The 14,183-nt window shown below is 35.8% G+C and overlaps 1 long non-coding RNA gene across 1 annotated transcript; it reads left to right on the top strand.

Annotated features, from left to right (window-relative positions):
- The first annotated feature begins 936 nt into the window (after positions 1–936).
- LOC308191199 lies at positions 937–4,823 on the top strand. Its single transcript, XR_013947797.1, has 3 exons — positions 937–1,920; positions 2,813–2,869; positions 2,987–4,823. It is a non-coding gene; the product is annotated as an uncharacterized lncRNA (long non-coding RNA).
- Positions 4,824–14,183: the final 9,360 nt, after the last annotated feature.

Raw genomic sequence — 14,183 nt, 5'->3', positions numbered from 1 at the left:
CTGTTTTGCCCTTGTCAGTAATCAGTGATGATCTCCCTGTCTTTATCTCAACCCATGATCTTTTCCATCCACCCTAAACGTAATCTTCAGGCCTCCAACAGACATGCTCTTAAGCATCCTTTACAGTAAAAGGAATTCAAATTATTCTGTGTTCCTGAGACATGACAAGGTTCAATTGTAAATGGGATTTTTTTTTCAACCTACTGTTGCAGCTTCTCTCAGTTAAATATCATAATCCATCCATATCAATGTCTGAAGCTGTGCAACAGCTGGATTTTTAACTCCACATGTTCTTTTGTATGTCTTATTTCCTTGTTGTTACTCCTTTGTAATTTAGAAAGATTACAATTAAGGAAGATCATTATATTTGGTTGAGAAAGACATCAAATAAAAGGTGTATTCCCATATCATTAGAATGGCCTTTATGACTTTTTTTTTTTTTCCCTTATCTCTGAGGCTTTATTATATGTCCTAGATAACAACCAGCTTAGTGAAAGAGGGCTCAGACAGACAGCTGGAAGTGAAAGAACTCCTTGATATCTGGAAATATTTTAGAACTAAATAATGTGTGCAGTTTTAAACGCAGAAAAAAAGAAACTAGTCACTTTGCTTTCCATAACAGATCCTTTAAATTATCCAGATGTACTCATTGTAATGCTATTTTCACTTTTATATACAGTAAAATCATCTTATTTTTGTAAAAAAATGCTGAATAAAATACAGACTGGCTCCCCTTCAGGAAGTAAATGATAACAATAATAATAATTAAAACAAACAAATGAAAAAAACAAGATTTCTGTCTTCATTTGAAATTCCTGTATCAATGTTTGATTAGGGAAAAAATGCTGAACATGATTTTTCATGTGACTTGGAACTCTAAAGCTTGATGATGGATCAATATTTCAGATCGGCAGAACGTTTTGGAAGCCTATTTTCTGTAGAGATTATAGTCACAAGGCAATGTGGATACAGCATGACATACATAGATTGACTCAATTTATAAATCCAGTATGAAAAGATCTGGTTAAAATTTTAAAACCCGTTTTATAGCAACAATCCAGGGACTGAAGCTACAATCCTTTCCCTAAGAAAACTAGTCATTGGGCCAGTGAGGGAGGTACATATTCTAGTATAGAAAATAAAGTTATATAACTAGATTTATTTTTGTCCTCAGGTGTCAACAAACAAAACAAAACAAAAAACATCATGAGTGGGCATCTCTACAAGGGAAAGAGAGCTTAAGATGTGACTTTTGATCTGGGCCAAGGGTAAACCCATAAGGAGTCTTCTCACAGCTCCTTCTCAAAGAGGTTTTTCCACAGCTCTTTATCCAGTGCTACACAGCTGCACCACATCAGAGCAATTAAACCACAAGAAAGGAGGAAAGAGGTTATGGAGCTTGTTAGTGCGCTGAGGGGCCTGACATCAAGGAAAGACTTGAGATATAATCTGTGAGAGCAAAAAATACTGGATCGGGTTCCTTTCCTGCAGCTGAGGGCTCAGGTCATAAGTAGTTGTCATCCATACACAGTGGATTAATACTATCATCCATTTGAAAATGGCTACCTATCGATTAATAGCAGAGAGTTCTGATAAACCAAAATGTTAGCTGGGCACCAAATTATAAGATGTTTTTCCAGTCTCTCAGGGCTGTTAAATAGGTTTACGTTTAGACTGCAAAGATATTCACAGTGGCTCTTCCAGTCATGAACCCATGGCCACCCAGACTGGTCAGAGCATGCCACAGCTCCCTTCTGCTTATGGTATCAAAAAATCTTCTCTCGAAACCAAATCATAGCAGTGAAGGAGTATTGTGAGCAAATGGAAATGTACCCAGCAACATCTTATACCAGCAGATTTCAGACAGAGCCAATGCATGCATCTGAACCCTGGAGTAAGGAAGTCCACCCTAACTCCCAGGTCAGTGTTAAAGCAGCCATATTGCACTGTTTTCTTTGTTTCTAAATACTGAACTAGGTTCACTTACCTGTTTCATTCACCTGCTGAATGAACTCTTCATTAGATAACATAGATTTACAAGCACAAGTTCCATTAAAACAGTTATGTCTGTCTGGGTGGAGGATGAGTGTTGGTGCAATATCTGGAAACCACAGCATATACTGAAGAGCTCTGTTCACCTGATTCTCTTGTCAAAAGCTCTGAGGTAAACTTTACCTTAGTTTCAGATGCCTTCCATGCTTTGACGTATGTTGGGGCTGATTGACTGAAGTTTGGAAACCTTCATGTCTAGACCATATGAAAAATAACAGGCCATTTTTTTTTAAATGTTATTAGGTATTATAACATGGCTGCAGAATTTTACAAAGAACATACAGAGAGCTCAACAGTGGTGCTACAGCATGCATTGACTGTTAAGAAATTGCAAAATGGCTCTAATAAACATCATCTTCCTGGAAACAACATTGTAATGATTGTCACACTATTGTTTTAATTTGTTTTACTTCTAATAATAAAAATAAAAGATACATTTAATTACATCGGACATTCTGGTAAATCATGTGGGAAACTGTGGTTATATGAACTATCTGAGCAACAGCTGTAAAGAATAGATGATTGTGGGATAGACTGCAGATAGAAAAAAAAAAAAAAGCAGAACTCAAACTAAGAGTGTTACGGGTTCTTATTTGGACACAACCTATTTTGTTTAAAATGGTATATTCAAACCAGTGTTTTGATTGAGATATTCTTGTTCTTTTTAAAATAATAATTAAGGTGAGAAAGGATATTTACCTCCTTTTAGCGAGTTTCAAAATTCCTCTTGGATCAAAACTACATCTACTTTTCCATATAGTGTGCTTCATATGAAGACTACAGGAAAAATTGCAGATATTCAGGGGCCTTGCTAGAGGTGAGAATTGCCTGCATTATTCTAGTAGACAAGTTCTACCTGTACTGCAAAGAAGGGAAAAAAATCTGTTATTTCTTCTGATATTGGTCATGGTTCTTCTGCTTTCTGGTTCCAAAGGAGCACTGTAAACAAATTGTCCTTCAAGATGGTCCTTCTATAACAGAGGAAGTAAATTGTACCTGAAGTCAGATGCATCCTACATATGAACCACTATTTGGGCATCATTTTTCAGAGAGTGCTTCAGGTAACTCCTTCTGAACTTCAGAAGGGCAGTTTCATAGTCACCTCAAGTATCTACTTTGGTAAATATGATGAACTTTCCAGTCCTGCAACAATCAAAGGAATGGATCTTTTTTTCACTGCTTAAATCTATATAATCCTTCTGCCTATCCTACACCATTGCAAAATGTAAGTCCTGGGAGATCACACTTTTTTTTGTCTTTGAGATAAAGTAGGGTTTGCTTCAACGGATTTGAGATGGGTAAATTAGAGAAGATGAAACTCTGAGCAAGACTGACATGTTGTTGCTGTACTCTTAAACAGTAATCAGTACTTCATTGTAAGGCTTCTCCAGTCTAATTTTTATGATTGCTTCAAACTGCACTTCTGCTATGATGGATCAAATGAAGTAATACATAAATACAGAAGTGTTTTCATTCTTTTCTTTCCAGACTAAAAGTTAGAAACATATCAGACACTTGAGATGTGAACACTGCCAGTGGAAAGATAGAAATAATAATAATAATAAAAAATAATTTAAAAGCTGATAAATAGCTCTTGAGAGTTGTTAGTAAAAAAGAAGAAAAAAAGAAAGTAAGAAAAGTTTGAAAGCTTCTTTTTATTACTTGTAATGCATAATATTATGTTTTCCTCTTAAGACTTGATGTGAGCATAATATAAGTTCATATAAATTCTTGTAACATTTTACATTTTCTTTTTAGTTATAAATGCACATACTTCCTTCCATTTATTACGGAATATTGTAAGAATAGAATCCATAAATGATTCTGGCAATTGCCACACACCAAAATTGTCTGAACACTGCTGGAATATTTCTCTACTACCATTTCTAGAAAGCTGGGTTATTACTGTATTGCTTCATCACAAAGTAGTTCCAGCTGTGATATGTGATATGTAGAACTTAACAAATAATTCAAAGATATTTTCTTTATATATATATATGTATATATTCCACAGTTTTCTTGCAATATCTGAAGTATTTTGTTTATGCCTGTCCACGAAAAACTTCTTGTCCTTCCAATTTACTAAGTCCAGACCTGACTCCTTTTCTGTTTCTCAAGGACTGTCTGAAGCTGTTACAATGCCAATTATTGCCACACCTGCATTTCCATCTACTCCAAACATTAATGGAGAAAGATTAAATACAGTATCTGCAACTTCCTTCTAAGGTTATTGGTGGAGTGACCAAAAGATGTGACAAAAAGGTGTCAATATTTGTGTGAGACTGGATGATAAAGTGGGGAAGAAGGAGCAAATCATGAGGTTCCTAAGCTATGAAGTCCATTCTTAAAGATAGAAGATAATTTTTTCATTTCAAAATGAGAAATAAGGTGTTTTGTTTACACAGAATCTATAGTATCAAAATGTGATGTTATAGGAGAATTGATTAAAAGTTTTGTAAAAAGAAGTGCCCTTTGAGCTCACAATATTTTTCCAGTGTGTTGGAACAGCAGGAGTGCTACTGAAATTCCAGATCACAAATAGTTTCTCTCCCTGGTATTGATAATTAATTAGTAGCAGTTTCTCTCAGTAAGGAATATATGTGCAAGAAATGGAGCCTGAGTAAGGTCTACAGGTAGCTGAGCCAGAAATAGAGAAGAGGTGTGAACCCTCAAAGACTTCCTCCTGTTTTGGCCAAAAAGTGGTATTACTGATGTACAAGTCATCAGAAATGCTGACTGTGTCAGCAAAAATGTAAGTTGCTCGTCAGGTTATCTGATGCTACAGAGAGGAGAGACTTAAGCAATTAAATTCTATGATCTATTAAATTAATTTATTAGGTGGCAATCTACCAATCAAGTGACATGTTGCCATGCCAGACATTAGCTGTTGGGACAATAACAGAATGCAGCTTGCTGAATCCTGTATTTCAGGTCCTCTGGCAATTTAGAGATCAGAAAATCAAGTGGAGGATGAAAGTGGCTTGGAGCCAAGACATAATTGATGAAGCAAGTGTGTAATAGCAGAATCTCATCAAAAATGTAGAGAGCTAGTGCCTATGGCCCTATTTTCTTTTTATGTCATTAGAATGCACAGAAAATATTAAGCTTACAGTTCTGGAGAACAGTACTCTTTGGGGTGTTTCTCTGTAACAAATGGAGTTCAGACAGCTTTGTAATAGGCTTCAGCACTGGCTGTTGTTGAAATGTTTAATATTATAATATATTTTCAAAGTCAAATTGCTTTCTGTAAATTGAAGCTCTCATAGAACTTTTTTTTTTCAGTTAAAGATTTTAATTTTTTTTCCCAGATAGAGCAGAACCCAGAACTATTTTTTGTTTGTTTTTCTTTATAATAGCATAGAAAATGTTGAAAATAATAAGAAAAATATTGAAATTTACTGGAAAGATTAGGGTATATTTCTCAATATGTTTAATGAACGTTTATTTATTTTTATTTATTTATTTTTAAGGCAACTCCTAGCAAGCAACACCACTTTTAGTTTAGGCAGTTCAACAGAAGAAATAAATAGCGTACAAGAAAGTAGTTTAAAAAAAAAAAAGAAAAAAAAGTTCAAACAGTAGAAAACATTTAGTATTTTACAGAGGAATTCACATTATTAATGGACAATGGGATTTCACATATACACGGTATCTGGGTATGTGGATTATTGCTTATACATCACCTGTCATATCTATGCAAGACTCTTTTAACATTGCAATAATTAATAGTTCTGTAGTGATTTATCATATGTAGATTATACAGTACTCATCTTAAGCTTTTTAAAAATTATGTTAGTACCTTAAATATTGGTAGATATATGAAAAATAATAGCATTAGTAATAGTATGAATATCTGTCTAAAATTGGGTCAATTGTAGTACCTGTATTACTTTGTATATATTCTACTTTATTTTTGTTTTGTATATACATATTTATATATATAAACAGGATCACAGGATCACAGACAGGTTGACATTGGACGGGACCTCTGGAGGCCATGTGGTCCAACCCCTCTGCTCAAGCAGGGACACACAGGGCAGGATGCCCAGGACCATGTCCAGGCAGCTTCTGAATGTCTCCAAGGATGGAGACTCTACAGCCTCTCTGGGCAACATGTGCCATTACTCAGTCACCTGCACAGCAAAGAACTGCTTCTTGATGTTCATACAGAGCCTACTGTGTTCCAGCTTGTGCCCATAGCTTCTTGTCCTGGAACTGGGCACCAATGAAAAGAGCCTGGCTCCATTTAATTGCTCCCTCTCTTCAAGCATATGATGAAATCTCCTGCAGCCTTCTCTTTTTCAGTCTGAACAGGCCAAGCTCTCTCAACTTTTCCTCAGATAAAGTGAAGTGCTCCAGTGCACTGATTACAGAATGACAGAATCACAGAGCAGGCAGGATTGGGAGCCATTGTTCCTGTCATTCACCGGAATAACCTCAAAGTCGTGCCTTCCACTATCAACCCCTCTAACTCTCATGTTCCAGCAGTAGGACCTCAACCTCTCGAGTGCTACTAGCTGGACTCTATGCAGGCTGGATGCTCAGGGCACTTATGGCCAGATGCCTTTTTTGAGGCCATAAGGTGATGTCGCAAATCTCTTGGGGTGCCTGCCCCTGATAGCAGCACTTAGGGAATTAATGTGACTGTTGTGAGAAAATACTGACGTGAGATGGCTGCTCCACCCTGAGAGGAGCAATATCTGCCAGGCTGGGGTCCAGGCTGGGAGCTTGGCCTTCGGCCTGGGAACTGCACCTGGGAGCCATGGACGTCCTTGACATGCAGCTGGACACCTGAGCACCAGAGATGCCATGAAGAGACCATTAAGAATAACACAACAAGAAACTGAGGAACAACTTATCACCTAGGAAGTTGAAAAAGAGCCTGGGCATGAGGAATTTGGCCCAAGAAAGTGGGAACATGCATGAGAAATAAAGAGTTTAAAGATCATTAAAAAATAGAGTAAGAGCATTGACCTAGCATAAGCTCCAAAGCCAAACATCAAAAATAGTTTTGTACCTTACCTAGTCATATTTTTTTTCAAAACCAACAATATTTAATATATATTAATGTATCTTGCTCTTAATTTTTATGGAGATTTATGAATTGATTTGTATCAAATTTGTTTCACCATATCTATATAATATTCACAACTGATTTTTTTTTTCCTTCTTTTTAGCTGAAAACTATTCTGGCAGTCAACACAACCAGCTAAAAGCTAAAATTTTTTTTTTCCTTCTAACTAGTGAGAAAAGTTGAATCACTGATAATCTTCTCAGGAGATGGGTGGTTTCAGCACAAAACTCTTTAACGTTTTTATGTCAAGGAAATTTTTCAGATCAAAATTTCTTATTCTTCCATTTTTGCTAAGTTGAATATCAACAGAGATCCAGTTCAGAATTCATAAAAATTTTCACAAAGTGAAGAAAATATCTTAAAACCAACCAAAAGTAGAACAACAAAAAAAATTTGCAGTTCAGTATTTGCAAGTGCAAATGTTCTCCATTTACCCAAAAATGAACAATGTCGGGGAAAAAAAAAAAAAGAAAGAAAAAAAAAAGAAAGGAAAAAAAAGAAAAATGAAAAAAAAAGAAAAAAGAAAAAAGAAAAAAAAGAAAAAAGAAAAAAGAAAAAAGAAAAAAGAAAAAAAGAAAAAAGAAAAAAAGAAAAAAGAAAAAAGAAAAAAGAAAAAAGAAAAAAAAAAGAAAAAAGAGAAAAGAAAAAAGAATGGGAATCAAGTACTCTGGCAGCAACCTGCAAGAAGATTTGAAATATGTGTACAGGTAGATGGCAATATAACATTATGCTCTGACAGAAGGTAAATACCATATATGAATATTTAAAAAGGACTGTTGTCTTCTAAATATGTAGTATCCTTCTTTTCTCCCTACAAGTGAAACATGTGAGTTTTTTATTAAATAAAAATACTTAGGAGTTTCTTAGGGCTAGAGATAACAAAGGAAGAAACACTAAGTCTTCACATTGATGTTTTAAGAAGGAGATAATCTATTCTCAAAGCTCATAGTGGATATTAAAGGAATTGTTTCATTTGTGGCCTTTGATCTTGGGGAACAGGAAGAATAGTTAACTAGAGCTAAGGAAATACATGAGTAAATTTGAGCATCCATATAATTGGGCATTTTTAAAAGTACATTAAAAATACGTGTTAGGAATACATACAGCTAATCTTCAGGTCATAATATCTAAGGGCCCCCTTTTGCTCTTTTTATTGATCTTGCTGCCTGGTAAAGGCTGCCTAGTGTATTTTGGAATACCAAGATGTTGGAGACAAAGAACTCTCAGTCAAGAGATTCTGGCTATCTACTTGTATAATGGAGTATTTGGATGTGTCAAAAGGCTTGCTGTCTTCAAAGGGACTTCCATCACAATGAAAATGGCCACCAACTCACTGACACTCAAGCCATGCCTCTTTGAGACAGATTATATTAAAAGATAATTTATAATTATGAACCAGCCTCAAAACAAAACAAAACAAAAATAAAAAGAAACACTTGAAAATGTTTGTTTTACACTTATTTAGATGGACTTCACTGAATGCTACTAAGATATTTATGATATATTTATTTCACATACAGAAGACTTGGATGCTAGAAAAATGGGGCTTGCAGAAAAATGCAGTGTTTTTTGCTCCTGAATAAATGCTATAAATGATATAGACTTCTTAGAACCAATGAAATAGATCCTTCTTTGCTATTTCTCTCTGTAAATCATCCATCTTTTCTTCCTTCTTACTTCTTGCAGGTAGCATCAAAGGGCTCTTAAAATCCATGATGAAATTTCTCCCACAGCCTCACAAGCACCAACACAAAAATGTGCTGTATGAAAATGCAGCAATATACATTACTTTGTGAAACATTTGACTATCTCCCAGTTGTCAGACTCACTGAGCACAAACTGAAATGTGTCAAAAGCATCAAGCAGTTGATTAAGAGCATGTCTGTGTTATTTCACTGCTCTGTATTCATCATGACAATGATAGAAGGTCATTTGTTTACAACACTAACCTCCATTATTGGTATAAAAGATATATGTTGTCTAAAGCATTGTAGGTTACTTCTGTGAGTTACTGAAAACCATAAATTTTATTTGTTAGAGTGGCTAAGGTCAGCTGTTTTGTGATATGTGGAGACTATTTGATCACTATCTTACTGAATTTTATGTTAACATATGTTAATTCGGTATTCATTATTATTGATAACTCTTTTTTATTCAATTGTTTTTATATAAATTAAATAATCTAAGTTTATTATATTTAGCAATCACAGGATCACAGAATGGCCAAATTTGGAAGGGACCTCTGAAGCTCATTTAGTCCAACCCCCCTGCCAAGCAGGATCGCGTAGTGCACATTGCACAGTATAGCATCCAGGTGGGTCCAGACAGTATTTCTTCATGTTCTGCTTCAGCATTAACAACTATGTTATGAGTTAGAAATTTCTGTGACACTTGAGACCTAACCCCTAAAAGCACATCTGCGTATGTGACATGGGCACCCAAGTTCTGAGAAGGGTATGTTAGTCTATAAGCAATCTGTTGTAGGAAGCTGATAAGGAAAGAAAAACATCCTGTTCTCAACACAACTGATGATGTTTCTAAACAGGAAAACATATTACAATGAAAACAGGGAAACGATCTTTCTTTGGTATTCCTGTTCTCTGTAGCAGCTGCTAAAAAGAAAGTACCTTTTAAGGAAGAAGAAAAGGAACCAGGAACATGGTATAGAAGAATCGAAGATGTTTCTGAAGGTGAATGTGAGACAAATCACCCAGATATATTTTCCACACGTCTTCATTCCAACCATAGGTACCTTCATACTGGCAATATCTGGTTACCATTTGCATGATTTGAAACTAAAAATAGCAAGAATTGTCTTATGCTTGCAATGGAGACAACGACTGCTTTGGGACAGACCAACATTTCTGTCTCCCACAGATCACACAGACTGCAGAAATCCTCAAGGGGTCTTTTGGTTCATGGGAATACTGCAGGGTAGACGAGGAAGCAGGCTGCAGTGGCAAACAAATGCAGATGAAAGGACTTGAAGGTTGAGAGTACTCTGTCCAGATGCTAAGGGCAAGGACAAAGGGTACTGGGCATACATTATCCATGGAAGCATGAGCATAGGATGTTGTGACTTAAGGTGCTGGCCACAGAGTGCCCTGATTGACGATCACCTATATGAAGAAATTAAGATAAATTCTTTCATCTTTTCCTTTCTTCATATCTAAATTCATTTCATACTCTAGTTTTCAAGATTCTTCTCTGCTTATTATTTTGTATTGTTATTATATTTTATCTTCTTCCTTTCCTTTTTCCATCTTCTGGTGGACACTCACATTATTGTCTCTGAGTATCCTATTTTATGTATTCATCTTCTGCTAAATTATCCTCTTTCTCACTTTCCTTCTTATTTACCCCCCAAACTCATTTTCACAGGCATAGTCATTGCATTTTTACTCCTTTCTCCTGGCAGTGTTTGCTGATGCATTTAATCTGCAAACACCTTCTACGCGCATCTTGCTGTAATGAAAATGATTACTACTAATTACCAATTGCTAGGTATCAGAATACAGATTTGCTATCACCCGGAGCAATGACGAAGGATATCATGCCTCTTCTGTTTTAATTTTTTGAAATGTAAGGTACAAGCCCTGCTATAGAAACTAAATTTGGTTTTACAGATGATTATTTTCTCTCATTTTCTCTCTCTCTTTGAGTCTGTTTTTTTTTTGTTTTGCTTTTTTTTTCCTCCTTATGTCACAATAAAAGAGGTAAATAGATAAGAAATACATGACTGGACCCTGGACCTTCCAAATGGTACAAAGAAATATCATTCACATGTTATGAAAGCAACCGAATTTGAAATTATCTGAACTCTTCCCATGGATTCCAGAGATATTACTTGGACCGTTGGACAAAAAGAAATATTATGGGGGGTGGGGGTGGGGGTGGGGGGGGGTGGAGGGGTGGAAAGCACACAACAGAAGTGTTTAAGTATACAGGTATACAGAGATTAGATGAAAACAATGATAGATTCAAATTACTATAGCACTGGAAAACAAAATGTTCTCTTGTAGAAAGATCTTTCTACAATTCACTTGCAAACATTTGTACAACTTAGCTTAGAAAACACAGAAAAAGGAGGGTAGCTTTGTCTCAGTCTATTTATCAGTCTATAAATCCCTCCAAAATCTAAAAGTATGGGTAGACATAAAGACGTGTGCAAACATGATGTGCCCTCAAATATAGCATGAGCAGATAGCTTCGTTTCCAAAAGAAACCAGATAAATGATGCTTGCATCAAAGGGTTTAAAATCTTGTGTGTTCAGACTATTTTTAATATGGTTGAGAGAAATATTGCTGCTAGTGAGCTGCATATTATATAATCCATGTATAATAATAATCCATATCCATAATCCGTATTCCAAACCATAGATTTTTTATTGCAATATAGTCTTCTTCTGTTCTGTGAAGACCTTCTCATACACAATTATTTTAATAACTAAAACCAGTTAATACCAATAAATTTGGGTAAGAGGAAATGAGTCTTAGAACTACGTGCAATGAAACATAGTTCTGATGGACTAGCACTGGAAAGAAAGTAAAAATTTACTAGCCTTTTTTTAAGCATGTCAATCACTTTCTTTTTTTGACATACTCTGACAACCAAAATTCAAATTTCAAATACTTCTATCTATAATTTTCTATTGGATAACTCTTTATGTACTGCTCTTAGGCTTTTTGAAATGTTCTCTGATGTCTAGAATAACCTGAGTTTCTTCATATAGCAGACAGGAAGCTTAAGGAGAAATTAGTTATTCTGAACATACCTGCAGGTACTGAATGTTTCTGTCTCTCCTTCACTTGAAGTATCCATGGGCCATATCAGCAAAATAATATCTGCACATAATTCTCCCCTTTGATTAACAGCTCCTTCTTTTTTTTTCTTTTTTTTTTTTTTTTTTCCCTGAGGAAAACAACATAGCACATTGAGGAAGATTTTTAAAAATGTTTTTGAAAGTGTACTTCAAGGGTATTTGAATTTGTAATTTGAAATTGTAATTAAGGGTACAGTACTTTTCTTTTTACAAGCCTCTTTTAAAAATCTTTTTCCTTTATAATACATCTTTGAACATAATAGAAAATACATCAATTTAATAGAGCCTCTGTCTGATTTGTCTGTTAAACCTCTTAAATCTTAATAAAGGATATTCACAAAAGTAATGTTTTGCCTAGGAAATATTCACATGATTTATAAATCACAAAATTATAATGATATTAACTAGACATATATATATTAAAGTACTATGTACAAAAACATAAAGACGTATGAAGGAATAGAACTAACTATTTTTAATGTATTTTATTTCTACAGAATCATAGAATCATAGAGTGCCCTGGCTTGGAAGGGACCACAAAGATTATCTAGTTTCAACTCCCCTGCCACTAGATCAGGTTGCTCAAGGCCTCATGTAACCTGATCTTGAACACCTCCAGGGATGGGGCATCCACAGCCCCTCTGGGCAACCTCACCACCCTATGAGTGAAGAATTTCCTTCTAACCTCTAATCTAAATCTCCAATCTTTTAGTCTGAAACCATCCCCCCTTGTCCTGTCATTATCTGATTGAGCAAATAGTCACTCTATCTTTTTTATAAGCCACCTTTTAAGTACAGAGAAGCCGCAATAAGGTCACCCTGGCGTCTTTTCTTTAGGCCAAACAGCCCCAGCTCTCTCAACTTTTCTTCATAGGAGAGGTGCTCTAGCCCCTTGATTATCTTCGTGGCCCTCCTCTGAACCCATTCTAACAGATCCACATCCTTCTTGTGCTGGGGGCCCCAAATCTGGATGCAGCACTCCAGGTGGGTCCTCACCAGTGCTGAGTAGAGTGCGATAATCACCTTCCTCAACCTTCTGGTCGCTTCTCTGTTGATGCAGCCCAGGATGCAGTTCACCTTCTGGGCTGCATGCACACACTGCGTGCTCATGTTGAGCTTTTTGTCCACCAGAACCCCCAAGTCCTTCTATGCATGGCTGCTCTCAATGAGTTCTTCTCCCACTCTGTACTCGTGTCTGGGATTGCCCCAACCCAGGTGCAGCACCCTGAACTCTGACTTGTTGAGTCTTATATGTTCACATGGGCACAATTCTCAAGCTTTTCCAGGTCCCTTTGGATGGCATCCCTTCCTTCTATTGTATCAACTGAACCACTCAGCTTGGTGTCATCTCTTAACCTGCTGCAGGTACGCTTGATCCCACTGTCTATGCCATCGATAAAGATATTCAACAGTAACAGTCCCACGAAAGACCCCTGAGGAACACCACTCATCACCGGCCTCTACTTGGACATAGAACTATTGACCACCACTTTCTGGGTGCAACCTTCAAGCCAACTCCTTCTCCACTGAATGGTCCACCAATCAAATCCATATCTCTCCAGTTTGGAGACCAGGATATCATGTGGCACCGTGTCAAAGGCCTTACAGAAGTCCAGGTAGATCTTGTCTTCTCTTGTCAACTGAATTTCTGCGTAATATTGATACTAAAGAGATATATTAGAAGAAAATAAAATAGCAGATCTCTGTAGAAAGTTTAAACAATATAAAGTTATCTGCCATTAGAATTAATAATCTCTAGAAACTCTCAATAAAAATGACATAAAAAATTACAGCATTGGATTATACCAAAATTTCACTTACTACTACTAGAGGTAAAACCTGTAGAAATTTAATATGAATTTCTTTCAAAAAGTTGTATTTTAAAGTAGGGAATAATTTTTTTTGAAAGCTATTTGGATGAGGAAAACCAGGTAAGAGAATATCAGTGATATGGATCAAAAATTCCATTTTTTATACTGAAATGGAAATCTTTTGATATACTAAAATTCAGCCAATATAGATTATGAAAGTCTGTATATGCAGGCAATAAAAACAGTTATCACTCTGAATGGTAAATTAGATATTGCTTAAAAATACACATAACTCCAAGAAGCAGAATCATTTCCGGCCTGTATAAAATTAATGGTTGAAATAATCCAAGGAAATATGAGCCAAAATAAACAATGTTATACATAACTTGGAATATATACTTTCATTGAACATATAAATTACAC

This window comes from Anser brachyrhynchus (genome assembly GCF_964034855.1).
Source record: "Anser brachyrhynchus genome assembly, chromosome: 2".
Classification (NCBI taxonomy): Eukaryota; Metazoa; Chordata; class Aves; order Anseriformes; family Anatidae; genus Anser; species Anser brachyrhynchus.
Note: the sequence above shows the minus strand (reverse complement) of the source record. Positions and strands in the feature narration are given on the sequence as shown.